The 27,347-nt window shown below is 32.8% G+C and overlaps 1 protein-coding gene across 7 annotated transcripts in view; it reads left to right on the plus strand.

Moving 5' to 3' along the window:
• Positions 1-27,347, plus strand: part of SYT1 (synaptotagmin 1) — a 724,462-nt gene that overhangs the window by 170,315 nt on the left and 526,800 nt on the right. For 5 of the 7 annotated variants that reach the window (XM_051963226.1, XM_051963233.1, XM_051963231.1 and 2 more), the window contains one exon: positions 8,419-8,534. The exons of the other annotated variants lie outside the window; for them this stretch is intronic. The gene's annotated coding sequence lies outside the window, so the exon portion shown is untranslated. The remainder of the gene's footprint in view (positions 1-8,418; positions 8,535-27,347) is intronic. 7 annotated transcript variants of the gene reach the window in all.

The following is a 27,347-nucleotide window of genomic DNA, read 5'->3' on the forward strand; positions in this document are numbered from 1 at the left end:
TTTTTCAGAATAAGGTTTTTGAATACATGATATATACAAGATTGTCAAAATTTTAAAAAGGAATGGACTACACATAAGGAGTCTCTAATTTAAACAATATTCATTATTAAAACAATTAAATTTGCTTGGGAGTTATCTCTCTACTATCTTGCAAAAGTTGTGAGAGAGATTTCATTATGTACTTTGTGCTACATCAGGCATTCAATATTCCTTTTCTTTGGAGACCATACCTTTAAATGAGTGTTTAAAGTTCGTGTTTGTTGACTGGCTTCTTGGAAAATTTTAAAAAAAACAATGTGTTAGTTGCTGATTTTGTTTTGACAAGAAATAGCCTCGTGTGTGTGTGTGTGTGTGTGTGTGTGTGTGTGTGTGTATGTGTAAATATATAAAACAACTATTTAGATCAGGAAAGTAATAAGAAAAAAGGTCAAAGTTCATGCCAGAAGAGCTATAACTGCCATGTTCTACTAAACTGAATGACTTTGAATAGATTGTGTCAGCTTTTAAAACAGTCTAACTAAACATATAAAACATGAATTCTTGGTCTGGGTAACCTCTAAAACAAGAAAAAATTGAACTTGGATTTGTGACCTCTTTTTACTTCCATTAAAAATGGCAGGTTAGTAGAAGAAGAGAGGGTGCTAAAATTCACATAACTTTTAAACTTTTTCTAAATACTAACCTTTGGACAAAAAGAATCATATCAATATTAATATTCTCAAACCCTCTATTTATATGATTTTTAGTTTCTTTATCTTTAGTTTATTTATAAAATGAATGAATTGGACCAGACATATGCTTTAACAATAACGAAATCAGCCACATTTATAAAGCACTTTAGCATCTACAAAGTTATCTCATTTGTTCCTCACAAAAATCTTTTGAAATAGATGCTGGAAACTCATTTTTACAGAAATTAAGTGACTTGTTGTGGATATACAATTAGTATTAGACGCAGGATTTGAACTAAGGTCTCCCTAATTCTTAACTCCTGGTAGTTATAATTAAGAATTAAATCTATAATTTGGGCCAGTTAGTGATCTTAGAGATTATTCAGCCTGACCCCTTCATTCAACAGGTGGAAAAACTAAGAAAGATCTATATGGTTGTTTTGAGAGGTTCTTTTTCCTTACATAAACAGGCAAATAGAGACTTTCATATTAATGATGTTTATCAATTCTCCAGCACATGTACAAAATTACATTGGAGTAAAAAGAAATAGGTCTCTAGAATATTTCTCAGTGGAAATTATTGGGCTATCACCATACTATCATAGAGCAGCTAGGTGGTCCAGTGTGTAGAGTGCCAGGCCTGAAGGAAGGAAAAATCATCTTCCTGAGTTCAAATGTAGCCTCAGACACTTAGTAGTTGTGTAATTCTGGGCAAGTCATGTAACTCTGTTTGCCTCGGTTTCCTAATCTGTAAAATAAATTTGAGCAGGAAATGGCAGATCATTCCAGTATCTCTGCCAAAAAACCCTAACTCCGAATGGGTTCATAAAGGTTCAAATGTGACAAAAAAGGACTAGCCAATAAACAACATCCCTTCATTGCTATAAAAAAAAGCACACACTTAAGTTCTACTTGTCTCTTGTCTTCTGTCCAAGAAGAATAACTTCCTTTTCTAGAATACTGTGAGCTTTTCAGAAGATGTATGTCAAACATCCATTGTGTCAGAAAAGCCCAAATAAAAACAATTTAAGATACATATTTATTTGTTTACATTTACTGGATTACAGTACCTGCTTAGGAGGTAGTCCATCTAGACTTAGTATCTGAATAGATGATTCAAACATTCCAGAGTAGAATTTTCTTTCTTTCAATATCTTTTTGTTATGTATTTATATAAATATCTTGTTCCTTTTCATTCTATTTTCATGTGTAAAATAACATGTATAAAATTTGTCATTTCATTTTAGTCAATTATTAAAGTAATGGCAGTAAAATATTATTTTACTAATATAAAGACTAAAATCAACTTTCAGTGAAATCAAGATTAAGCTATGAATTCCAAATTATTTCAGTTTAATAATCATTTAAGTGTCTACCGTATGTTAGATATTGGGGAAACAGTCAAAAATTATATGAGTAACCAACCTTGGGAAACTTATATTTTCCTGATAGGGAAATAACACAAACCATAAAGCATAAAATATGTGCAAAGTAAATAAAATACAATTTTGTAGGAGAAGTGGGGAGTATAACAACTTATAACAATTACTTCTATAATTGGATTTTATCTAAAATAAACCAATTAAATTTAGAAGCGTTCATAGTCTCTTAGATAGTTTTTGTTCTTCATCTTTGTTTTCTTCCTGTTGCCCATATTCCCTCCTCAACAATCCCCCCAAGTCTATTTGCTTATTCCTCTCTCTTTCTCTCTCCTAAGAGTTATGCCTTTGTTAGGGAATGTTCTACAGAAGATTTCTGAATTTGGAGGGAGGTCAGTCTAGGTGAATTTCAAGGTACCTTCTAACTCTGAGATTTTCAGATTGTTAGCAATGTATGCTACATATGCTGTGTGACTTTGGAGAGGCTCATGAGCTGAAAGAAACAAAGATGGCTACATGGGAGTAGGATCTAGGCAGACCTTTTTTGAAAAATAATAATTGTAATAGGCAGGAAGGAGAGACGATACTCAACATGAGAGAAGTAAAAAAAGAAGAAGCATGATGAATGAAGAAAACAGGAAGGTTAGAGCTCTGATAGGACAGGAGATTTGTCTTGAGGAGTATTGGGTAAGCCTGGATTGATAGATCAAGTCATCACTCAATCAGCAAGCATTTATTTGCACACCTGCTGTGTTCCAAATACTATAATAGATGCTGATAATGTAAATGCAAATACAAATAATGAAATAATATATCCTACCCAGGAGTTTACATTCTCGTGGAAGAAAGAAAAGATTTATAAATAAATATATGTAGCAGATGGGTAATATGGGAAAAAATAAATAAAAAGAATAAATACAGATAATGTGGCTAACTACAAGGTAGTTAGAGGGAGGAGGCATAAGCAATGGATGGGGGGAAAGAGTGGATCAGGAAATACTCCATATAGAAGTGTATAGAAGATGCTGTTTGAATAGGTCAGGGCTTTCAACACTAACTACACGAATTTTTCTCTAACTATAAATTTAGAACATTAAAGATTTTTGAAAATTAGTAGTTAAGAGGGAATAATCACATGAAACTTGGTTAAGAGGACATTTTCACAATTTAAACGTGAAATGTTAAGGACAGGGCTTAAATACTGACAAATATTGCCTCTTAGTAGCTGTTGACTTTTAATAAGTCATTAAAAAATCTCTAGACCTCTATTGACTTTTCTATACAATGAAAGCCTCAGACTACATGGTCTCTGAGTTTGCCTCCATCCCCAAAGTTTAATTGAGCCATGAATATAAGTATTTAAAGATTTTGTTCACCCTAATAGTACTTTTCAACTGTTATAATATCATTTATTATATATATAATGCATATAATAAATGATATTATAACAGTTGAAAAGTACTGTTTATTATATTTGTTATATATTGTAATTACATACTTTATATAATTATCAGCATTTCACATTTATATTATCATGATTTAATTATAGTCATTTTCATTATTTCTATTGTTATTTTGAAACTGGATCTCTGTATCCTGCCCCAATATCTTGCACAGTTGTAATTCATGACCTCACTGTTAACATTAATCATCATGAAAACTTTAACCTGCTGTTTTTATGACCCAATCTGGTTTTGCTGCTTGGGAATTCTGTTGGCCCTCCCACTGGTGAGGGCTCACTATATTGATGTTGCATTTAATGAGATCACCTAACTGCTGAACTGTAGAGATTTACCTATCACAGAACCTTCTGTAGCAATGACTATAGATATGGCCATATGCAACTCCATTATTGTTAAACAATCTTCTCATTCTTGTTGTTCTTATTGAGCATGTTCTTCTCCTCTTCCTTCTCTTTTACCTTCTCCTCCTATTTTTCCATCTCCCTCCTACCCATCCTCTTCCACTACTTCTTTCTTCTCCCTTTGCTTCTTCCTTCCTCCTCTCCTCTCTCTTTTCTTTCCCCCTTTTTTCTTTCTCCTCTCTTCCTCCTCTTCTCTGCTTCTCCTTTCCATTCTTCTATTACCAATTTACATAAAGTGTTTTAAAAATGTAAAAGGCAGTTAAATATAAAGAATAAAGTAGCCATACCAAGCAGCCAAGAAGACCTAATTTGAGTCTTACCTTACCAGCTGTGGAATGCTGGCAAGTGAGCTATCCTCAGTACTCTAGGCAATCCTCTAAAGATAATAATTTACAGAGAAGTATCATCCTACATCGGTAGAAGAAATTTCCCTACCTTGAAGTTTACTATGACATCAAAATCACAGGTCCAGCATCTTTTCCCTGTTGAAGGGTTAAAAAGTCCCTTCTTCACAATGCTTAAAGTTAGAGAGTAAAGGCATTGCCACTATATAATGAATGCAGAAATTGAAACTCACTCAGCAAGATTGCATACCTTGTTCTTAGCCACAAAGCAATTAATTGTCAAATGGGACTTGAACCCAAATCTTCCCATTCTAAGTTCAATGGGTAAAGATCTTATCAAGAAATAAGATTTCTCTTGTGTGACACATAAGGATATCACTCTACTCTTAGCACAGTTTAGTATTAATGATCATTGGACAAATTTTTTTTCATTGACCTAATAATAAATTATGGTTCTACATGGTTCATAGAATGACGGAATAAAGCTGGAAATCAGCTTAGGGGTCTCTGAATATAGTGTCAGTATTTTATAGATTAGGAAACCAAAATACTAAAGGTCAAGTTACTTTCCTAGAGTCACATAATGACCAAGATTCCTGAGACAGAATTTAACCATGGCCTCTTGACTGTAGGCCAATGACATATTTATTATACCATAACTGTTTTCTGTATGAACACATTTGTGGATTTGTCTATAGAGATTCAAATTTTCCCCTATTTTTGGAAAGCAAAAAATTTTTAATAATAACATTCATCAACAATTAGAGATAGTATGCCATAGTGGAAGTATAGCCAGTGATGTATTGAAAAATACTTAACAACTGACTTCTCTCTTCTCTGTCCTCCATCAAAAAAGAAATAGGTAGGACATTTTATCACTTTCTTAAGTCTATGCAACCAACAAGACACTATCTCAAGCTGTGATTTGTATAATTTCTGGGATATAGATATTCGGATTGAAAATTTCTAATTGATGATCAAGGATGGACAGAAGCAGCTACACCCAAAGAAAGAACACTGGGAAATGAATATAAACTGCTTGCATTTTTGTTTTTCTTCCAGGTTATTTTTACCTTCTGAATCCAATTCTCCCTGTGCAACAAGAGAACTGTTCGGTTCTGCACACATATATTGTATCTAGGATATACTGTAACCTATTTAACATGTAAAGGACTGCTTGCCATCTGGGGGAGGGGGTGGAGGGAGGGAGGGGAAAAATTGGAACAGAAGTGAGTGCAAGGGATAATGCTGTAAAAAATTACCCTGGCATGGGTTCTGTCAATAAAAAATTATTAAAAAAAAAAAAGAAAGAAAAAAGAAAAAGAAATTTTCTAATTGAAGAGTTGGTTGGAGGTAGCTAGCACATCTTTGAAAACAGAAACATCTCTGAAAAATAAACAGGAGACTGGGAGACAGTAAGGCATGAGCCTTAGGATATCTTAAAAATAATTTTTTTTCTGAGTCTGGTCCTTTTTTTCCTAAATAAGGATAATATTTGTAAAACCCATCTCATCATTATTTGTTTTTAAGTAAGTTATCATTATTTAAATAAATGATAAATAAATGAATAAATAAAATTATATTTAAATAAATAAATGATAAGTATTTCCTATATTCATAGGTGAATATTAACATATTCTTGAAAAAAATATTCATTTAAATATTAATTTAAAGCAAGAACTTTAACAAATAAACTATAGATGTAATTAAGACCTCAATTCATGCTATATTTAGTAAATTATTTCTAGATTTACAAACTTATTTAGTAATCCCATTGATGGTAAAAATCAGGAGTCCTTTGTGACCTTGAAATGTTCTTCGCCATCATGAACTTTCATCTGTGCTATTTACTAAATAATTCCTGTGGTCACTTTCTATCATAATTATTTATATTCTGATCATATCATATAAGTCTTGGAGCTAGAAGAGGCTTCCACATTTGTTCAAATCCTTCAGCTTCCTCAGATGAAGAAACCAAGGGGCAGTCAATGTAAGTCACTTGTCCCAAGTCAAAGATATAGCAAAAAGCCGAACTGTAATATTAAAAGTGATGAAAATAGTTCCCAAAATGTTAATTAACTTAAAAAGTAGAGTTAAATAGACTCAAGTCTTCCTATTTTATCCCAAGCCCCTCCAATTCTCATTACCTTCTTTCACTTCTTTAAAGTGCTTTTTAGACTCATTCACAGCTATATAAATGCCAGCCATTATTATTCACTTACATTCCCACTAGGCAACTAGAGCGAACATGCACTCTAATAATCCTTTTCTTTAATTCTCTGCTTTTAAAAATGGACATTAATTAGCCTTTCTTCTCATAGTAATTAGTTGGTGTTTAGCCTGCAATGTGATCATTTATAAAATCAGCTACCTAGATCATAAACCATCATAATCTCTATTTTCTTCTAGTATCTTTGAGCCAAACAGCCTTCCAGACAAATGCACTACTGGCATACTACTGAATGGTAGTATTGGTAGAAATTGCCTTCATCAGTATCACAGACCTGGGCCAAAAGCAAAAAAAAAAGCAAAAACAAAAACAAAAAACACGAGGATAAGGAAACTCAGGTTCCAAAAAGATGTCAGATAGCTATTAACAGAGCTGAATAAGATCATTGCTTCCAAATTTAGTATTCCTCTACTATATGACATCCCATGTTCTTGTTATATCTTATTACAATATGAAGGTGACTGAATGCTCAAAGAATAGTAGATCCTAAAAGTCTGAAGGAGGGCATTGATGATTTATTGTTCAAAACAATATATTATTTCTCCTTTCCTTAATCCTTTCTCTACCTTTCCTCCTTTCTTTGTCTTGCAAAAGATAGAGCACCAGGACTGAAGTCAGAAAAACCTGAGTTCTAATACCATCTCAAACACTTAGTAATTGTATGATTGTAAGCCTTTGTGCTTAAGTGCCCCCCTTCTACAGATCTCCCTTAGCAGGAATATTTATTATTATTATTTTACTTTGTTTTGTTTTTTTGCTGAGCCTTGATTTTTATCTTAGCTATGTATCAAAATACATAATAATGTTATAACTAATGCATTAAATTAAGCAACTTAACCTTTAAGTATAACTCAGTTATAAAATGTATGTAAAAATAGCACCTACTTTTCCACAAATGTTGTAAGGATCAAATGCAATAATATTTTTAAGTTCTTAGTACAGTACCTAATGCACAGTAGCCCTCCTGCAGCTTAGAACTTTGAAATCTACCATTCTGTCTGCCAAATGAGTTACCAGATTATCCAGCATGATAGATATTATTAATAATTATTTTACTGAATATAAGAAATATCTATTTTTAAATAAGTCTACTGCATATTCTCTTTCACATAGTAGATAAGCAAAGACAGTTCAAGAAAAGGATATGATTAGATAGGGACCTTGCGTTAAAGCCATATGTATATTTTTTGATCATTAATTTTGCAATATTTAGCAGATTTCTTGAATTCAAGGAATTCTCCATTTTTGAAAAGATAATATGATTTTTATTTTAACACATATATTTCATATTTAACATATTCGCATTTGTTATTTTTTAATAATTAAAAAGAAAATTTTACTTTTTTCATTTAATGAAAATTAAGAAAAAATTAGGAGTCCAAAGAAAATGATAGCCTTTTTAAGTATCTTTACCTCTGAATTAATTTCCTGCTTACACAAAATAGGCAGACATTTGCTATTGACAAAACTAAGAAAAGTTTCATAAATAATAGTGAGTTCAGTTGACTTTTCAACAATTATAAAAAGAAAGGTAAAATTGCCTGACACTGAGGTATCCTAACATGGAGACTTGTTAACAAAACAAAGTGGGAATTGCTTAGAGATAATTCCCTGGGGTATTAATTCCGCTGGGTTGCAATCTATGACAAGGACTAGCTATTTTTCCTTTTAATACTTGTGCCGGAGCATAGGAAGATGTGTGTGTGTGTGTGTGTGTGTGTGTGTGTGTGTGTGTGTGTGTGTGTGTATTAGCTCTTAGTCTGGAGCACCTAACACAACCAAGAATTGAGCAGCCCATAAATAATAAATGAACTTTCTAAACAACAGTCTTGTGTGTGTACAAGGAGTTAATAGTGAAAGCAGGTAGAGAGTAGGAAGCCAGCATTTTCACGAATTCTCTATATTACTGTCACTCTCTTTCTCTCTCAAGGGACAAAGAAAGAGGAAAAAAGAAGAGCTTGATTGGTGAACAGTCTAGATCCATATTGGAAGACTATTTGGTGATCAAGCCCTCTGGTAAAATTACTCTGGTGCTGTCCACAAAAGGTATTTGAAACATATCAAAACTGTTTGTCACCTTTTGAAGTTGGTGGTGGTTGTGCTAAATTTTTAGTGTTCTTTCCACGTTCTCTATCTGTGAAATGCAAAAGAAAGCAGGATGCTTTTGTGCAAGAAAAATGAAAATGGTCTATTTATTCGCCATGGAAGAATATGTCTTTGATATTTAGGGATTTGTCAAATTACTTCAAGCACATCATTGAAGCCATTCCATTAATGGTTTTGAAGAGATGATTCATTTTACTGGTGAATTTTCTCATTATGTAGGAAATGTTTGCTTTTTCTTACTATTATTTTGTGCTTCATCAGATGCCAAGTTGTTTTGCTTCATTATCCATAGATGATCTTGAGCAGTCTTGCATCATAAAAAAAAATATGCTGTGGCATCTGCCTTTGTGCTTGAGTGCCCCCTTCTACAGATCTCCCTTAGCAGGAGTGTTTATTATTATTTTGTTTTGGTTTTGTTTTTGGTTTTTTCTGAGGCTTGATTTTTATTTTAGTTATGTATCAAATGGATAGTAATGCTATCACTTATGCATTAATCATTATTAGAGTTATATAAATATGAATGCATATTTATCTACTATTATGTCTCTCTATTGACCTATCTTTTTCTATATCTGAATATACACACATATTTGGATAGAGGGCTGATCTCAGAGTGAAAAAGACTTAGGTATATATCCTGCCTTTGACATATAGTGTCACTTACTATTCTGTAATGTAGGGGCTAAAAATTTGTTCTCATATAACATGAACTATGAATTGTATATGTATGGGCAGGTAGGTGGCACATAAGATAGAATACAGGACCTGGAGTCAGGAAGATGAGTTTTCCTTAGTTCAAATTTGGCCTCAGACACTTACTAGCTATTGATCCCCTGAATAAGTCATTTAACCCTGTTTGCCTCAGTTTCTTCATCTGTAAAATGAACTGGAGAAGGAAATGGCAGACCATTCCAATATCTTTGCCAAGAAAATGGAGTCAGAAAAAATTAGACAAGACTGAAACAACAACAAAACTTTGGGAAAACAAAGCTCCTCTCTAAGATTTACATTGCTGATTTGTAAAATAAGGCAGTTTTCTTTTAACTGCGTATATGATCTTATAGATATGGGCTAGAAAAGACCTCAGTTACTCTCTTTTCCAGGAATTCTTAAAATGCTTTGAATATCATTAACCATGGCAAAGGCTGCTGAACCCTATGAATCCTTCTTACAATCATGTTTTTAAATTTATAAAATAAAACACTGGATTAAAAAGGAAACCAATTATGTTGAAATGCAGTTAAGCAAAATAATAATAATAATTTTATAGATGAAGAATCTGTCTCCAAGAGGCTCTTAATCTTATCATAGGTTGCAAAAATAAGAGTCAGGATTAAGATTTCCCAAAGGGTGCATGGCTTGTAAGCTTTAGTATTGGGAATCAAACAGGTCTCATGGCTCCAAACCTATTAATCTTTCTATTTGATTTTTTTTGCCTCTAATAAATAATTGTATAGATGTGTATGTATTTAAAAGCCTCAACCATTCTGCCAGAAGAATCAACTGAGCTTTATTTTTTTTTAGAAAATAATTTCTATAATGATGATGTAGAATTGTTGAGGTTTTCAATCATTTGATGATAAAGAGCTTCACTATAGGGCTTGACATTATTGAAATGAGATGTGTTTTCTGTTATGCAGTTTTTGCAATATTTCTATTCTATTCCTTTCTGTTTGGATGCCAAATGAGAAGGATTTCTTCCAGGTGCTTTCTTTCTTTTGGATTAGCCTCAGAAAGTTAGAATCAGAAATCAGGTGATAGGCAGATATTTATAAAGGAAGGACATGAATGGGATAGCAAATAATTGGTCAGAGAAAAGTCAAAGATAAAGTATATTTTCACAAACAACCATATTCCCTAGGAAATTAATCTGATTATTCTGGATAACCTCCTTCACTCTCTCTCTTCATGAGATTATTCTTGTGTTCTGATGCCAAAGTGGTAGTTTTATCAAGTTGTGCTATATGAAGACAACTCAATGTGATTCATGAGAGCTGGTAGTTAAATTTAGGTCATATTTAAACACCAGAAGTCAATAAATGCTATAAATCAGGGCTTTATTGTTTTGCTAATTTTCACAACTTAAAGTTATAAAGAAAATGTTAATAATGGAGTTTAAACTTAAAAAATATTTTTTGTCACTTTTGATGAACCAGTTGTTAAATATTTACAAACATACTGTTTTCTAAATATAGTGATATCATCTAAAATATCCTGTCATAGAGCTAGGGCAAGTAGGTATCCCATGGATAGAATACTGGGCCTAGAGTCAGCAAGACCTGAGTTTAATCCCTGCCTCAGATATTTACTTACTATATGATCCTGGACAAGTCACTTAACTAGGTTTGATTCAGTTTCATCAATTGTTCATCTCGGTTTTTCCCAAAGCTGGAATAGGGACCTAGTAGGGACTGAAAATTTCTTTTCCCAGGCTTTACTATATCCATATCTATTTGTATGTATATGTATGTATCTATGTATATGTAATATGTATATTGTGTGTCTGAAGATATGTATGGAAGAAATTTTAAACAGAATATAAGCTTAGAGAGTTAGTAGCCCATGCTGTTTTTAGTCCAAATGAAATAGATGTTATCTGTCAGGTTTTGATATGCCAATCTTAAATTAAATATGCATTTTCAAGAGACATATGGAACAAAGAAATGTCTTTTAAGCCATGCAGAGTCAGAATGCTATCACCTCGGGCACTAGGAAGGAGCAAATAGCAGCTTTCATTCTGCTTAGGAAGGTAAGGAGGAAGGTGGGTGACCTATAAAATTAAATCTTGCTTGCCTACATGGCAGATTCTGACATGTCCAACAGCAGTTAAGAAAGTGAAAACTGTCAAAGAATTGCTTGTTTTGTTTTGTTTTTAGTGATGCAGAGTTACCTCATTCTAAGTAACCCACATTTTCAAAAAAGATAAATATAAATCAAAATCTATTTCAGACTTATTAGGCAATCTTTTACTTATGGGAACCCCATGGTGAATCCTTTTTATAAAGCAAATAATATTTGTGTAGTATCGATAATTATTCCTGAATTATCTGATTTTTAAATTTGATTTTCTTTGTTGCATTCGGCAACAAAAGTTTGTGTGTTTAGAATTCAGAATACATTTTTCAGGAGGAAAAATCTAGGTCTATATAAGAATTTCTTTTTTTCTATTCTATGCTTAGTTGTTATAAGATCTCCTTTTCTAATGCATAAAGGAGAATTGCGGCAGTTAGGTGGCAGAGTGGAAAGAGTGCTAAGCAGAGAATCAGGAACACTTATCTTCATGAGTTCAAATCTGGCTTCAGACATTATTAAGTATGTGGCCCTGGCCAAGTCAGTTAACCCTATTTGCCTCAGTTCTTCACCTGTAAAATGAGTTGGAGAATAAAATGAAAAATACTCCAGTATTTCTGCCAAGAAAAGCCCAGATGTGGTCATGAGAGTTGGATAAGACTAAAAAATGACAAGGAAGTTAAGAGAAGTTAAGAGGAAAATAAATATTTATTCGTTAAAATGAATTCTTTTCAGAAAGTTTGTCAGGTTTGCCAACCAGGCCTATAAAATTCTACTTATTATATTTCTTGCTTGGAGATTCTGTAATTTTATCAGTGGGGGTTCTCTCTCAAGCTCCTAATGGCACCTCCTCCATTCCTCAATAAACTGCTTTAATGAATTTCCATGGCTAAAACTTTTACCTGGCAGTTTGGTCTCTGTCAATGAGCTTCCTTTAATTTAAATAAACTAGTTGTTCAATAACAAGTATAGAGCCCAGTAAACCAAATATTTCCTGGCTTAGAGAGTTTTACTGGAATTTGTTCTTCTTTGGGATAGTCTCTGAGAATCCAAAGCTCCTACTACACATTAATATGAAAAGAGTATAGGCTGAGTTTCCTGGGTTTATCTGCACACTCTGAGACAAGCATTACTCCTGGCCATTTTTCTTCCCCAATGTTATCATAATAAATTGGAGAAGTAAAGTTTTAATTTATTATATAGGTAAAACACTGTGTATTTTCAATAGGGAACAGAAGTCATGGGTATAACATTGTTCATTTTTTAAAAATTAAGAAAATTATTTGAAAATTTTATTTTGAGTGGTGGTGCTTAAACATAAGCAAGATATAAGAATGCATGTCATATATAGACTTTGAACAGAGATTTCTGTGTAGCAAAAGGAGTTCTAGACAAAAAAAAAATATGGATTCCAATTCCTACTCCACCATTTCTTAGCTATATAACTCTGGATATGTAATCTAAATTTTTTAAAATTTTTTTGAGTCTTAGTTTTTCATAGTAAAATGAAGATAATTATGTTTATATTAACTACCTATAGAAATATTATGGGGGAGGGTAATGTTCAGTGAACCTTAAACATACTATATACAGGAAATGTGATTCTATAAAGGCTGATGAAACTTCACAAATATCATGTCTAATTATTATTATTGTTATTTTACAATTCATAATTTTTTTTCTTTGACATACATGAGTGTCATACCTTTTGACATGCATCTGTGGCATATTATTTTCCTATCTATGGACTGGTTTCAATGAGATAATAAGGTACAAGTTTTAAAAAAAGAAGGAAAAATGGGGAAAAAAAAGACAGAATACCATGGGCAAGGTAAAATACATTGTTATATGTTTCAAGTATAAATTAACTAAGCTATCTAAGCATAAAAAACAATTGAGATGATATATAATATGTATGCATATGTATAATTTATATATATATATATATGTGTGTGTGTGTGTGTGTGTGTGTGTGTATATATATATATATATATATATATATATACGCATATACATATATTTATGTATGGTCTGTATATGTGTATATGTTTATAAGACTTACTGAGAGTTCCTAGGTTTCTTGCTTGCATGGGATGGTAATGATTATTTGTCCTACATTTCCAAAGAAGGCCAGTGACTTCATGAGCTGTTGAGATCTTCATGATGTTTTAACTTGACTATGAGTTAAATTTAAGTGAGACAATTACACAAAGTCTTTAGCCTCACTCTTTTTTTCCAGAGTAAGTGAACTTCAGGGGCAGGACAAAAGTTAAAATGAGTGGTAGTGGCCCAGGTTGAAAAGGAGTGACAAACGAGGAAGAATAGGGTAGGTGAAGGAGGATATGACATGGTATACAATTACTTGCTCTGTTCATAAGTCATATGGTTTAAATGTAGAATAATATCTATGTCAAGTTTTTTAAGACAAGAGAAACATCTATAAGAGTTATGCACTTAAAATAAAGAACTAGATATTGTTAAAAGTAGCATTTTTTAAAAATGGAAAATACAATCAGAAGACTGAAAAGAGGATTCAATGCAAGTGGAATTGTTGATAGAATCAGACTATTCAAATGGTGTAAATAAATTTGTCTAGTTAAAGTAGAGAATTCAAGTTAGTTTTTAATTTGGAAATGAAAGAAGCTTTGATTGGTAGGAAGTTCTGGGAATGATTGGTTTTAATTTTATTTAAGAGGCAATTGGGAGCCATTGTAGATTCTGAGAGTAACTTGATCAAAATCACCCTTCATAAATCATTAGGTATTTTTAACTCTATTTTTGGATAGATTAGTAGAAGAAAAGAAGAGGCAGTTAGAGTAAGCAGAGCATAAGTTGATTAAAGGCTTGATAAAATCCATGACTTTGAGATTTCAGAGGAAGAGATACATCTTGAAAATTTTGGCAGGGAAAAAAAAATCAATAAGACTTTTTGATTTGGGTCATGATAGTAAATAAATGGAAGACCAATTTCTGGGAATGAAGTAGGAAGCTGTTAGTTAATAAAAGTATGTAGTAAGTAAAAAGTTTATCTGTGAAAAAATGAAAGAAGATTATAATTCATAAGAGTGATGATGTCAAGAGATGATTTTCCAGGTGTTCTCTTTACTCTATAAAAATTGTGGGCACATAATAACCTAAATTATGGAAATCTTTGACTTGAAATATATAAGCCAGTGACACTTAACATGCCATCCTAATTCTACAAAAAACTTCACTTCCTGATGAGTTTCTACTATTACTATCCTTTAGTGGATCTCATCTACCTTATTTTCAGTACCAAAACTTAAATGGATATAGATGTCAACCAATTCAATTCAAGTCAACAAACATAAATTAAGTAATAACAAGGCAAGGAAAAATACTAGGCACTGGTAATACAAGAACCAAAGCAAACTCATCATATCTGTCTGCAAGGAAGAAGAAGCACCCATACATTATATATCATCTTGTTCAGCCTAAGTTCTGTATCCTCCCAGGAATACAGTATGACATTTGACAATTGTTAAATATTCTGGCATGGAACCAATAAGAATAAGGAAGTAAATGCAAAGATCCTGATTTTCCAATTCATGCCTAGCATTAAGATCACCTGTTAATAAAACACCACGCTATTTGAAAACATTCTCCCATTCCCAAAGAATTAGGCCTGTTTTTCATGTAGCTACCTGATAGATGCAAAGGTGTGTTACTCAGGCCTACAACTGGAATGGGACAACTGGAGTTTTACTTACGAGAACAACATTTTGAGGGTCGGATAATATAACTGCAAGGCACTTTTCTGCCCTCCTGCCTTTGATCATACCCTTTTTGCATTCTTCTGCCTTACTTCAGCTTGGTTTTCTCTTGGAATATGCTTCCTCCTCTATGTGACTACATCTCCCCCTCTTCTTACAAATGGTAAACAAGAAATTTCATCTTAATCTAGGGTGGATATCTTCACTTTGGTACCCATATTTCAGGTAAGCCCTACACATCTTACCACATGTAAAAAAATTATTATGGCTTTGAGTTAGCCAATCATTGATTCATCTTATGAGAACAACAGGACTTAATATCTTAGTGATGAAAATGAAAATTTTAATGGTTGTCAAATTGCTGAAGGCATCAGAAAAAAATGAGTTTGTAAGGACCTCTTTTTTATACACAAAATAAAGTTTGCACCTAAAATAGATAGATAGAGAAGGAGAAATGGGTCATATGTTTATGAATTTTAAGTTCTATTTTGTGTAACTCTGTCATCTGTTAATCCCTTCATGGTATTGGAGCTGGAAAGGATCTTTGAAGTCATTGAGTCCAACCCTCTCATTTGACGAATGAAACTGAGACTTCAGGAAATTATGTGACTTGCCTAGAACAGGATTACAGAATTTAAATACAGGTCTTAATGTTTCCAAATCCAAATCCAGTGCCCTATCAACTCAAGGAATAACTTTCGAAATATTAAAACCTGAAGAGCTTTTTTTATTGTTGTTCATTCATATATTCAGTTCCAACTCTTCATGACCCTGTTTGGGATTTTCTTGGAAAAGATGCTCAATTAATTTGCCATTTCCTTCTCCAGTTCATGTTATAGTTGAGGAAACTAAGTTGAGTAAATTGACTTGTTTAAGGTCACAAGCTAGTAAGTATTTGAGGTCATATTTGAACTTCATTCACTGTGCCACCTAACTGCCTTAAATAAGGAATAACCAGTATTCAGAAAACAACCCAGATTAGTTATAATAAATGATAATTGTAGTAGAAGAAATCCACCTTGAATAATTAAAATAATTCTCACATGTAGTGAATTGATAGTTATTTTTATTATATATGATTTTTTAAATAGGAATATAAAATACTTCTGATTGTAGTGAGGGAAAACAAATATGTCACCACTTTCAAAGCTAGTTTATATACTTTAGATTGCTTTTCCATAAAATCTAAGTATGATTTTGCAAAATTTGTGTTTGAATGCTGAAGTTTAAGCAGTTGTATTAGATCCTATATGCACATCTCATCCCATTCTAAACCCTAGGTAAATTATGACCAAGCAAACTTTGCAAATATACACAGGATCTATTATAAAGATCATTTGAGCATAGATCAAAGTTGTTTACAAAGAAAACAGATAATGAAAAGCAAAAAAAAAGTACATTAAAAAGTGTAGTGATATTTTTTAAAAAACATGTGAGGGGCAAATGAGGATGTGAGACAATGCAGAGGATGGGTTGAATGACAGAAATGTATTACAGATGCTAGAACACTGAACTCTAGATAGCTATCAGATGCCAAACATCACATAATTCTTGTCAATCTTCTTGTAATGGTGCCATTTCTAATTTTGTACTAAGTATTTGAATTAAGTGTGGCTCAGTAATTCATTTTGTATCAACAATGTGGTTTTTATGATTTTTGCTATTGTAGGGATTATTTTTGACTTGATTATACATTCCTGATCTTAAAAATGTTTGTGACATGGAAACTTTGTGTCTACTTGCCAGTAAGCTGGATTTAAAGGAAAGTCCTACCTACTCAGCTACAAAGACTTTATCTGCAACTAAGTGCAGTTAAAGACCAAATTTATTGCCAGCATATCTTTATATATCATCGAGGTGAAGTGTTTATGATAAGAGGTTCATACTTGGAGACAGGTGATTAAATGACTTGAACAATAGAGGCTATCCTCATCATTTAATTTTTTCCCTATCTAAACTATAACACTACCATAAGTTTGGAAAGTAGCTTTAGAAGTTAAGCAGAGGGTCCTTAAACTTTTTAAATAGGGGGCAAGTTCACTGAACCTCAGACTGTTGGAGGACCGGACTATAGTAAAAACAAAAATTTGTTTTGTGGGCCTTTAAATAAAGAAACTTCATAGTCCTGGGTGAGGGGATAAATGTCCTCAGCTGCCCCATCTGGCCTATGGGGCCATAGTTTGAGGACCGCTGAGTTAAAGCATAATTTTCTTCAGAGACTTTTCTCTTTGTTTTTGATTAGATTCTTTATGTCCCACTCAATACCCTTTTGAGTTACATATTCCGTATTCCATAGAAGTTTGTATATCTTTAAAGTGCAGCTTATTCTGTGACTATTCAAGGATATGGACAACAACCAACCTAAGATATAGTTCTTTGGAAGAAGAAATTTGGTGTAGTGGGAAGTGCTGGATTTGGAGTAAGAAGACAGTTTATCTTTGCTGATTCATACCTGTTTGATTAGTTCCTTATCTTTTGGACTCACTTTTTTTGTAAAATAAAGGAATTAGATAGGATGGCAGAGGAAATACTTTCAAGCCTTTTCTCGAGGTGAAACTCATTTGCTGTGATGAATAACCAATTCAAACATTTATTAAGTACTTATTATGCATAAAATATTATGCTATACAATGATGTTATGAAGATTTTTTTTTAAGTCTCTATGCTCAAAAAGCTTGTTATTCAGTCCTTCCAGTTGTGTCTGACTCTTCATGATTGCATGGAATTTCCTTGGTAAAAACACTGGAGTCTCTTGTCATTACCTTCTTCAGTTTGTTTTAAAGATGAAGAAACTGAGGTGAATAGGATTAAGTGAGTTGCTCAGGGGCAAAAAGCTACTTAATGTTTGAGACTAGATTTGAACTCAGGAAGATGAACTCCAGGCTTGGTACTCTAACCATATACTATCTCGTTACCCTTTTCAGCTAATTGGTGCGTGGAAAATACAACATAAATGTGGTAGACAAGTATTCCATAAAGCAGATTATAAAAAGTAGATAGCTAGGAAAAATTCTATCAAAAATTTGGGAGATAGAGTTGGGGGTATGAAAGGGCTTCATGGTACTTAAACTGGATCTAAAAAGAAGAGAAAGGTTTCAACAATAGGGATAAAAGAGGGAATGTATTCCAGGTGTGGGGAATGTCACATAAATATATGCTGATAAAACAAGGTGAGATACAAGAACAAATAGTACAATTTGATTAGAGTGAAGCATGTCTGATGGGACTAATATTTTATGTTATCTATTACTACTAATGAGGAGAGGAAACCTTTTCAGTGTTTTTTTTAATATTAACCCGGTTTTCACAGACCCATAAAGAGGTCCAGGATCATAAATTATACATCTGGAGATGAAAAGGATTTTAGAGGTCATCTGATGATATAATCAATCTATTTTATATTGGGGGAAACTGAGACAGATGGCTAAGTGACTTGCCTTAAGACACACATTAATAAGCATCTGAGGTAAAATTTGAAGTCAAGTCTTCCTGACTCCAAGTCTAATGCTTTACCCAACTCTCTACCTACCTAAATTCTATAAATTGTTTCATTAAGAAGTATATCACCCCTTAACCACAGTATGGTCATTCTCTAGGGAAATCCATACATGTTATAGTTCATCTGAAGCTATTCAAGGGAGCTTCTTAATTCTTAGGCATAACATGCTTGAAATGTGACCATGGCAATTGGACATTTATATGAATAATTATACCATACCAGAGAGATCATGTCTCTCTGATTTTATACAAAAATACATGTGTGTGTATATGTGTGTATATATAATATATATATGTATATGTATATATATGTAAATATGTAAAATATATGTAACATCCCCAGGGCCTAACTACGTGTAATTCTACAGAGTAGACATAGCTGTTCAATGATTAAAAGGAAAAGGTCTATCATAGTTAAAAAGAATTTTTTTTTTGTAAAAACCCCAGAATATCTGCCAACCTTTCTCATGTCCAAATAGCACTGTTAGAACTAAAGTATTTGTATATTAAAGTGATTATGTTCTGGGAAAGATTGAAAGATAGCATTCAATAGAAATAATTTAAAGAAAAATAGTTATGGAGAAAGCAAATGGGCCATAAAAAGATGAGATAATATTGCTTATAACAAAAATTTGTGTTCTAAATTTTTCTCACTCCCCCCACCTCTAGATAACAAGTAATCCAACATAGATTAAACATGTGCAATTCTTAAACATATTTCCACATTTATCATGGTATACAAGAAAAATCAGATCAATTAAGAAAAAGAATAAGAAAGGGAAAAAAGCAAGCAAACAACAACAAAAAAAAAGGTGAAAATACTATATTGTGATCCACTTTCAGTTCCCATAGTTTTTTTTTTTTCTGGATGCAGATGGCTCTCTCTGTCACAATTCTATTGGAATTGCTTTGAATCATCTCATTATTTAATTAAAAAAAAACAAAAAAACTAAGTCCTAGAGCAGCTAGGTGGTGCAGTGGATAGAGCACCAGTCCTGAAATCAGGAGAACCTGAATTCAAATTTGAAAAATTTAAAAACATGACTAAATGACACTAAATAAAACAAATGAGGTTACTGAGAAATAGATCAAGTGATATGCCCAAGGTCATATGGCTATTTAAAGTCCTATGTAATATTCAACACATAGAAACCTAGTCATCCATAAAATTACAATATAGGCTGCCTTCATGGTCAACCATAAACTTTATGTGGTATTGTGGATTAAAAACCAAATTTGATATTTGGAGAAAAAAGAGATTAACATGAAATAAGCTGGCAATAATTTTTCCTCGATCCTGGAATTGGCTAGGATTTTGTTTTAAAGTGTTATGTTCAATTTTGTTTCCAAAGATTGGTATCATTCATATAAAGTTCAGAAGAGAGTCAAAAAAGATATTTAAAACCTTATGGAAACTGGTCTGCAAGGAAGGGAAAAATAAATTTTAGTCTGTTCAGACTAAGCAACAGGAGCCCAAAGGAGAGGTTAACAGGAGTTAGTGAGAAGGTGGTGAACAATATTTCTTTATTCTAGTAGAGAACAAAGAGAAAGTAACATGCATAACTTGAAAATGAGCAATGGAAATAACTGGTTTTGAAGATAGAGAATCTGTGTTCAACTTAAAGAACTGTTACTATCTATGTTCAAACAAATTTCTCTTTGGGCCTCAATGAGAGACCTTTAAAAAAAGGGAGGGAATGAGTTAGATTAGGTGATTTGTAAGCCCTTTCCAACTATGATTCTCAAAATCTATTGAGTAAAATTATCCATAAAATTTCACAAAAGATAATGGGTAATCTCCTTTAGGGATTTTTTTTCCCCTTGTACAGCTACTATATTTGGGAAAAATTTGAATATGACTCAATCTCATTGAATCTTGAAACTAGAAAGGATCTGAAGGGAAAGTTATTGAGTAAGAATGAAAAAGGCCTGAAGCTACATGGAAATATGAAGACAGCACTCAACAAAGGCAGATTGAGAAGAAAAAAGGTATTATCTCATTTAATTCTTTTTGTCTGGGTGTGATAAGGAACTTCAGAGACTTCCTATTGTCTCTAGGAAGAAGTACAAATTCCTTTGATTTGTGGAGTATTAACAGCAGAGTGTTTTTCTGGAGATCCAGTACAATCTTATTGTCTTTCCTATACCAACTGAAGCTCACAAAATCAAATGTTAGTATAGCATAGCAGAAAGATGAAAAAGACTTGGACTTGGGATAGGAAGACCAAGGGTTAAGTACCATGTGAGCCTTTTCTAAGTTTTAATGTCTGTTTTCATAATAGCTTACCTTTACTATATTACTATGATATGGAGCATAAATTGCTTTAGAAATATCCCAGTCTAAATTCCAAATGATTAAAAATATTTTCAGCCTCCAGAGAAAAAACTGATAACATCTGATTACAGACCAAAGCTTATACTGTTTTTCTCTTTCCTTCCTTCCTTCCTTTTTTGCTTCCATTCCTCCTTTTCTTTTTCTCTCCTTTCATTCCTTCCTTCCTTCCTAGAGAATTTTTCTTCCTTCCATTCTTCCTTCCTTTCTTTTTTTTTGTTCACAAAATGACTAATATGGAAATATATTTTACACAATTGTACATAGATAATCTATATCAGATTCCTTAGCATCTCAGGGGGGGAGATGGGAAGGGAGAGATAGAATTTAGAACTCAAAATTTAAAATAAAGAATGTTAAAATAGTTTTTATATGTAATTGTGGAGTAAAGAAAATATTATTAAAAAAATAAAAGATAGAAGGTTAAAATGGCCTAGTCTAGGTCTTTCATTTAATAACGCACCCAGTGACTTGCCCAGGTTCATATACCTAAGTGTCTGAGAGTAGGTTTGAACTCAAGAAGATGAGTATTCTTGACTTCAGATCTGGTACTCCACTACAACAACTAGCCACCCATTGATTTCAATAGATGGAGAGAATTCCCCATATGGATAAAAGCATATGAGATTAATAATAATAAATAATAATACTTGTACTACCTGTATAAGCAGGTTCTGAGAAAAGTACTATCAAGGCCTACATAAAAGTGATTATTATTAGTAATAACATAAGGTTGTTATGCAGAGCCAATGAGATAATGTATGAAAGGCATTTTGCAACAATGAATTGTTCCATATAAATATGAATTACTTTCATTACTACTGGGGGTGTCTTTTCCAAAAGGGGAAAAATTGTAATGGACTTTTTATGTCTTTGTATTCTAGCTTTTTGATTCTGGAATAGTGTTATATTTTTAGGTAATTGATAATTTTTTGAGTGAATAGCTAATGGAATTCTGGTAATTAATTTTGTGCTTTTGTGACTGCTGGATGTTATTGTGTGTAACAGTATGTCAGTTTAGAACTTTGCAGTGGATAAAATTTGTTTAGATTTGAGTCTTCAAGAGTCTAACAGCTTCTTTTAAACATTTCATTTCTACTTTTTAAAAATCTCACATGAACATTTCTCCAAAAAACATAAAAACAATATCGTGTATGAAACCAGGAGTTTAATGTATAGCTTTTAAAAATATTTTGTGACTTCTAATGAATTCAGAATGTTACTCTAATTCAATATTATACCTACTGTGTGTGATATGTTGTTAGGCATTAGATATTGCAAAGATTAAAAAAATAATCTAATTTAAGGTTTCAGTCTTATAAAATGTATTTCTGATTAATAAAAATGTCATATTTATCAGACTTTTACAAGAATTGATTTTGTAAAGTTTTTTTTTTCCCAAATAAGACAGCAATTCAGTAGACCTATCCACTTCTCTAATAAGATAAAAAACAACTACTCAATTTGGTATTTGAAGCCTTTCTCAGACTGTTTCCATCCTCTCTTTCAAGAGTGATAGCATGTGATTCCCACATCATACACTGTACATTCCTGCCAAGCTGTTCCCTTTTCCACTTCTGTACAATTGCAAAGCTTTTTTTCCCGCATGCTTGTACTGTTCTTTCTATTTGCCTTTACAAATTCAATGTTCAGTTAAATTACCATATCCTGTTTTCCACCTGGTGTTATTGCCTCCCCCCCCAATTATTTCAATTACATTAGGGGGAAGCAAAGAGAAATAGAGGGAGGGAAGAAGGGAGAGAGAGAGAGAGACAGACAGACAGACAGACAGACAGGAGAGAGAGACAGAGAGAGAGAGAAGAGAGGAGAGAAAGAGAGAGAGAGAGAGAGAAGAGAGAGAGAGAGAGAGAGAAAGAAAGAGAGACAGACAGACAGACAGACATTTCCCACACTCAGCAGACTGCCAGGCACAATGTAGGAGCTTAATAGATGCGTGTGTTAAATTGAATTAATCCATGTGGAACTCGAGGACAAACCAGACTTCTACATAAATTTAGGATAATAATAACCCTAGTTTCTATCTCACTGAATTGTTGTGAGGCTGAAAAGAAATAATGTCTGTAGATTGCTTTGCTAGCTTGAACAGGATACATAAAATATCAGTTATTATTATAGCTAAGTGGCAGCAGTGAATGGCATTGTCTAATTTCTCTATGGAGGCCCTCCATAGGAATCACAGAGTTGTAAAGATACTCTTCTCTCCAAACTATCCAGAACAACACTGAGAGAATGCCTAACATGGATCTTGAAGAGGCAGAGAGGTATAATGGAAAGAGTTCTACATTTAGAACCATGCATTCTGGATTCAGCTCTCTATTGTACTACATAAAAGGTTTCTCATTTGTTAAATGAGGACAGTGCTAATACTTTGTATTTTCTACGTTCAACTGTTACTGTGAAGCTCAGATAACCTGACATTTGGGAAATACTTTATAAACTGTCCAGTCTTATGTTGAATTTTAGACTTATAACTGAAATGAACCTTAGAGGACTTAGAATTCAACCTTCTCATTTTTATAGGTGAGGAAAAAGAAGATCAGAGAAATTAAGTGGTTTGCTCAAGATCACTTAGAAAATGCCAGGATAGTCATTTGAACCTTTGTCTGGAGCTATTATTATTATTATCCCTCCTCAAAAATCTTCATGGGTTCTTATGAGAAAATCATGTATTGTAAAGCCTCTAACATCTGATTCCAACCTACTTTTCCATTGTTATTGAAACAGTCTATGTTTCAGCTTGAAAAAAAATAACATTTCCTTCTGTTCACTTTGACTTCATCTTGGCACATGTTATCCCCCTCAAAGATCCTGATGTTTTGATATCTATCTTCTTTCATCAAGGCCCAGTTCAGAGCCTTTTCCTCTTTAGGGGAATCAATAAGCCTTCCCTGATTTCTCTCTCTTCCAAGTATGAGTGCTATCTCCTTCCTTTCACCTTCCAGATGGCTCTGTTTCTACCTCTCCTGAGAGTTATGGCTATCAATGTACTATCTCATTTAACTCTTATTAAATGATAAGCTCCTTAAAAGTAGAGACTATTTTTTTTTCATTTTTGTCTCTTTATCAAGAGAGAATGCATGGCACATTTAAAGTAGTGGTCATCTTGATTTGTGAATTCACATGTGGAAAATCACTCCATCAATCTCATCAATCTTTGCGTAATTTGTAGGCTTAATGTATTTTATGATAACCTTAGAGAGTGATGCACATAGTTACACAGCTGGTATTTAGAAGAGATTTGAACCTGTGTCTTTGAATCCAAGGATGGTTCTCTATCTTTGATGCTAATCTACCTCTCTTAACACTTATAATAGATGCTCAAGAAATATTTATTAAGATGGTTGTTAAAAGAAATCAGGATATAGATCTGAAATCAGTTTGAGTTAGATCAAGGATACTTGCATGAGAATGAGATAAAAGAGAAAAATAATTATTCTGGACTGGAGGGAGGTGGTAAAGAAAGAATTAAGAGATTAGAGGAATTTCATAATTTCACCACAGAGAAAATGACAGTTTATCCCTGAGTAAGAGTCTGGGGTTATCTGATTACATTATATAGTAGAAGTTGAAACTTGGTCTGTGGATGATAAATAAGTATCTGTGAACTACTTAAACACTAAGTTGGTTAAAAGAGCTTACAGAAAACTTGGTTGAGGATGTATGAGACTGAATGACAGTGGATTTTGACAACAGAGTTAACTGGTAGGACAGAGTTCTGAAATTTTTATAAAACTGAGGAGATTACAGTGAGAAAATTATAAATGTGTATAGAGAGTTAATAGATAAACAAATTGATAATTTTACATGTGCTTTCATATTTTTTATAAATTATAATCCAAATAATTCATTGACTTTTTGTCATGATAAATGGACTTATACCAGTCCTCCCAAAAAATCAGATACTTTATTCCATTTGTTCCATTATAGAAAAGACAATATGACTTGAAATCTGTGTACTTTTTAAAAGTACACATTCTTATCTGTGTCTGGCATATCGCACCATATTGTGAGAGGTCCAAAATTTGCCATCCTTTCTTAGATTTAATTATCTAGCACTTTCCACTAGCAGGCTGTCTACTACTGACATGCAGAATTTCATTTTGTTCAAATATCTTTTTGTGTGTGTCTCCTTGATATTGATAACAGCAGCTCCTGTTAGAGCTTATCTCCTTTTGATTCTAGAAATGTAATAAAGCAAGGAAATACAAAGTCACCACTGCATGTTCTGGTTTATTCAAACATCCATCAAATTTTGGGATCAAGCTAACATTAGGGGAAATGTGGTATGCATGTTGCAACTTGGCTGCTCTGATCAAATGGTAACATATTTCAAGGGATACCCATTCCCTTACAAATATAGGAAATAATAAATTAGGAAAACAAAACTAGCAAAGGTAGTCTTAGGAGAGTCTGAATTTTCTTTTTCAAAGATTTTTTTTTCATTACACTAGGCATAATGTTGTTATTTGTCCTTCATTCTCGAAAAGAAACATGACAGTAGGGAGATGATGCCATGACATGCAAGTGAATTGGATTTAAATGAGGGAGGGCTGTGTACTTTCTCTTCCACAGCCATCTGGGTCCAATAGCCAGATATAGATCAGGAAGACTGGAGATGGCTCATTAGGCATAATGATGAAAGGAAAACCTGTATTCACATCCTGCCACTAATACTTTACAATTGTGAGACTATGAAAAAAATCTTCAGATCTCAGACAGTTCCTTAGCATTTGCATACAATAGAAGCAGCATACAATGAAAAGAACACTGGCTTGGAGTCAGAAGATCTAGCTTCAAGGTCTTTTTCAGAAACTACTATTTGTGTGACCATATAAGTCATATAACATCCCTGGACCACATCTGTAAAATAAGGAGATTAGACTAGAATGTTTCCCGAAGTCCCTTTCATTTCTAAAACTCTGATGTTCTGACTCTTACTAATACATACATTGTGTATATGGAAGATGTCCCTACCCAAGAAGTTTCGCATGATGACGAAATTGCAAAATTAGCCTGAATTCTGTATATTTAAATCTATCTGTTTGTTTTCTTTCCTCATTATAGTATTTTTATTCAGAAATGAATTTTGTAAATTAAATTCTCCAGAATGATGATAAATACAAAAATGCTATGTTATATGTGGGCAGCTAGGTGATAAAGTGGATTGTGTATCAGACCTGGAGTGAGGAAGACTCATCTTTCTTAGTTTAAAATCTGAGTTCAAATTCTGGGCAAAGCACTTAATTTCTGCCTCAGTTTCTTCATCTGTAAAATGGAAATAACAGATTTCCAGAGTTGTTGTGATGATCAGATCAGATAATATACGCAAAGTTCTTCATACTAAAACGTATATAAATGGTAGCTATTGTTGTAATTAGAGGCATCCTAAGGGGGTGCCATAGTGTAGAGAGCACCAGGTCTGCAGTCAGAAACACTCATCTTTCTGAGTTCAAATCTGATCTCAGATTCTGTGACTCTGGGCAATTCTCTTAACCCTGTTTGCTTCAATTCCTTATCTTAAGATAAATTAGAGAAGGAAATGGCAAAGTGCCACTATTTTTGTCAAAATTCCAAATGGGTTTACAAGGAGTAAGATACAAACAAAAAAATGACTAAACAATGTGCTAAACAAATTGTATCTTCAGAAATTTTTTCAAGTGACCAATAAAATGAAAAATAATTATTGGGGGACTGGAAGAAAATGATCTGAAGTTCTCTGATTTGATCCCTTGTGTTTAGGCAAAATTATAAAATTTTAAAGACACCCAAAAAGATGTCATATCTTTCTTACATTTACTCTTGTGAAATTCTTTGTTATATCTGGCTTCAATCACTTAAACATCATCATAAACCAAATTATGGTTTTTGTCTTTGATAAGGATAAATGATATTAAGCACAATCACTTCCTCAGGGAAAAAATACCCTAAAAATGAAATTTCTAAATCACTAATACATACATTTGTAAAGTTATGGATCCACAAATACAGTGAAATTTTTGGCATGATGATGATGATAATAAGCCTAGGTAATATTTTTAATATGAGGAAGCAACAAATATTTTGTATAAATCTCTCATAAAATGCAGAGCATAAAGATATTATATTTACTGCAACATACAGATAAAGTAGAAAGAGGAATTTTAGAATGAATAATTTGGCAAAAATATTATAATGCTGATATTTTAAGTTGAGATTTTAGTTGGTTAACAAAACTATTGTGAAGTGACCCTAGTTTTAATATTAAAAATGACAATTAAAATGCAAATATATCACTCCAATGTCATTATCGCCTTTCATCCACATTATTCTTTATGCAACCAAGCCTTTTTTGCCATTTTAAGTGAAAATAATATTCATTTACTTTTAAAAGATAAATGT

The sequence above is a fragment of the Antechinus flavipes genome, chromosome 5 (genome assembly GCF_016432865.1).
Source record: "Antechinus flavipes isolate AdamAnt ecotype Samford, QLD, Australia chromosome 5, AdamAnt_v2, whole genome shotgun sequence".
Lineage (NCBI taxonomy): Eukaryota > Metazoa > Chordata > Mammalia > Dasyuromorphia > Dasyuridae > Antechinus > Antechinus flavipes.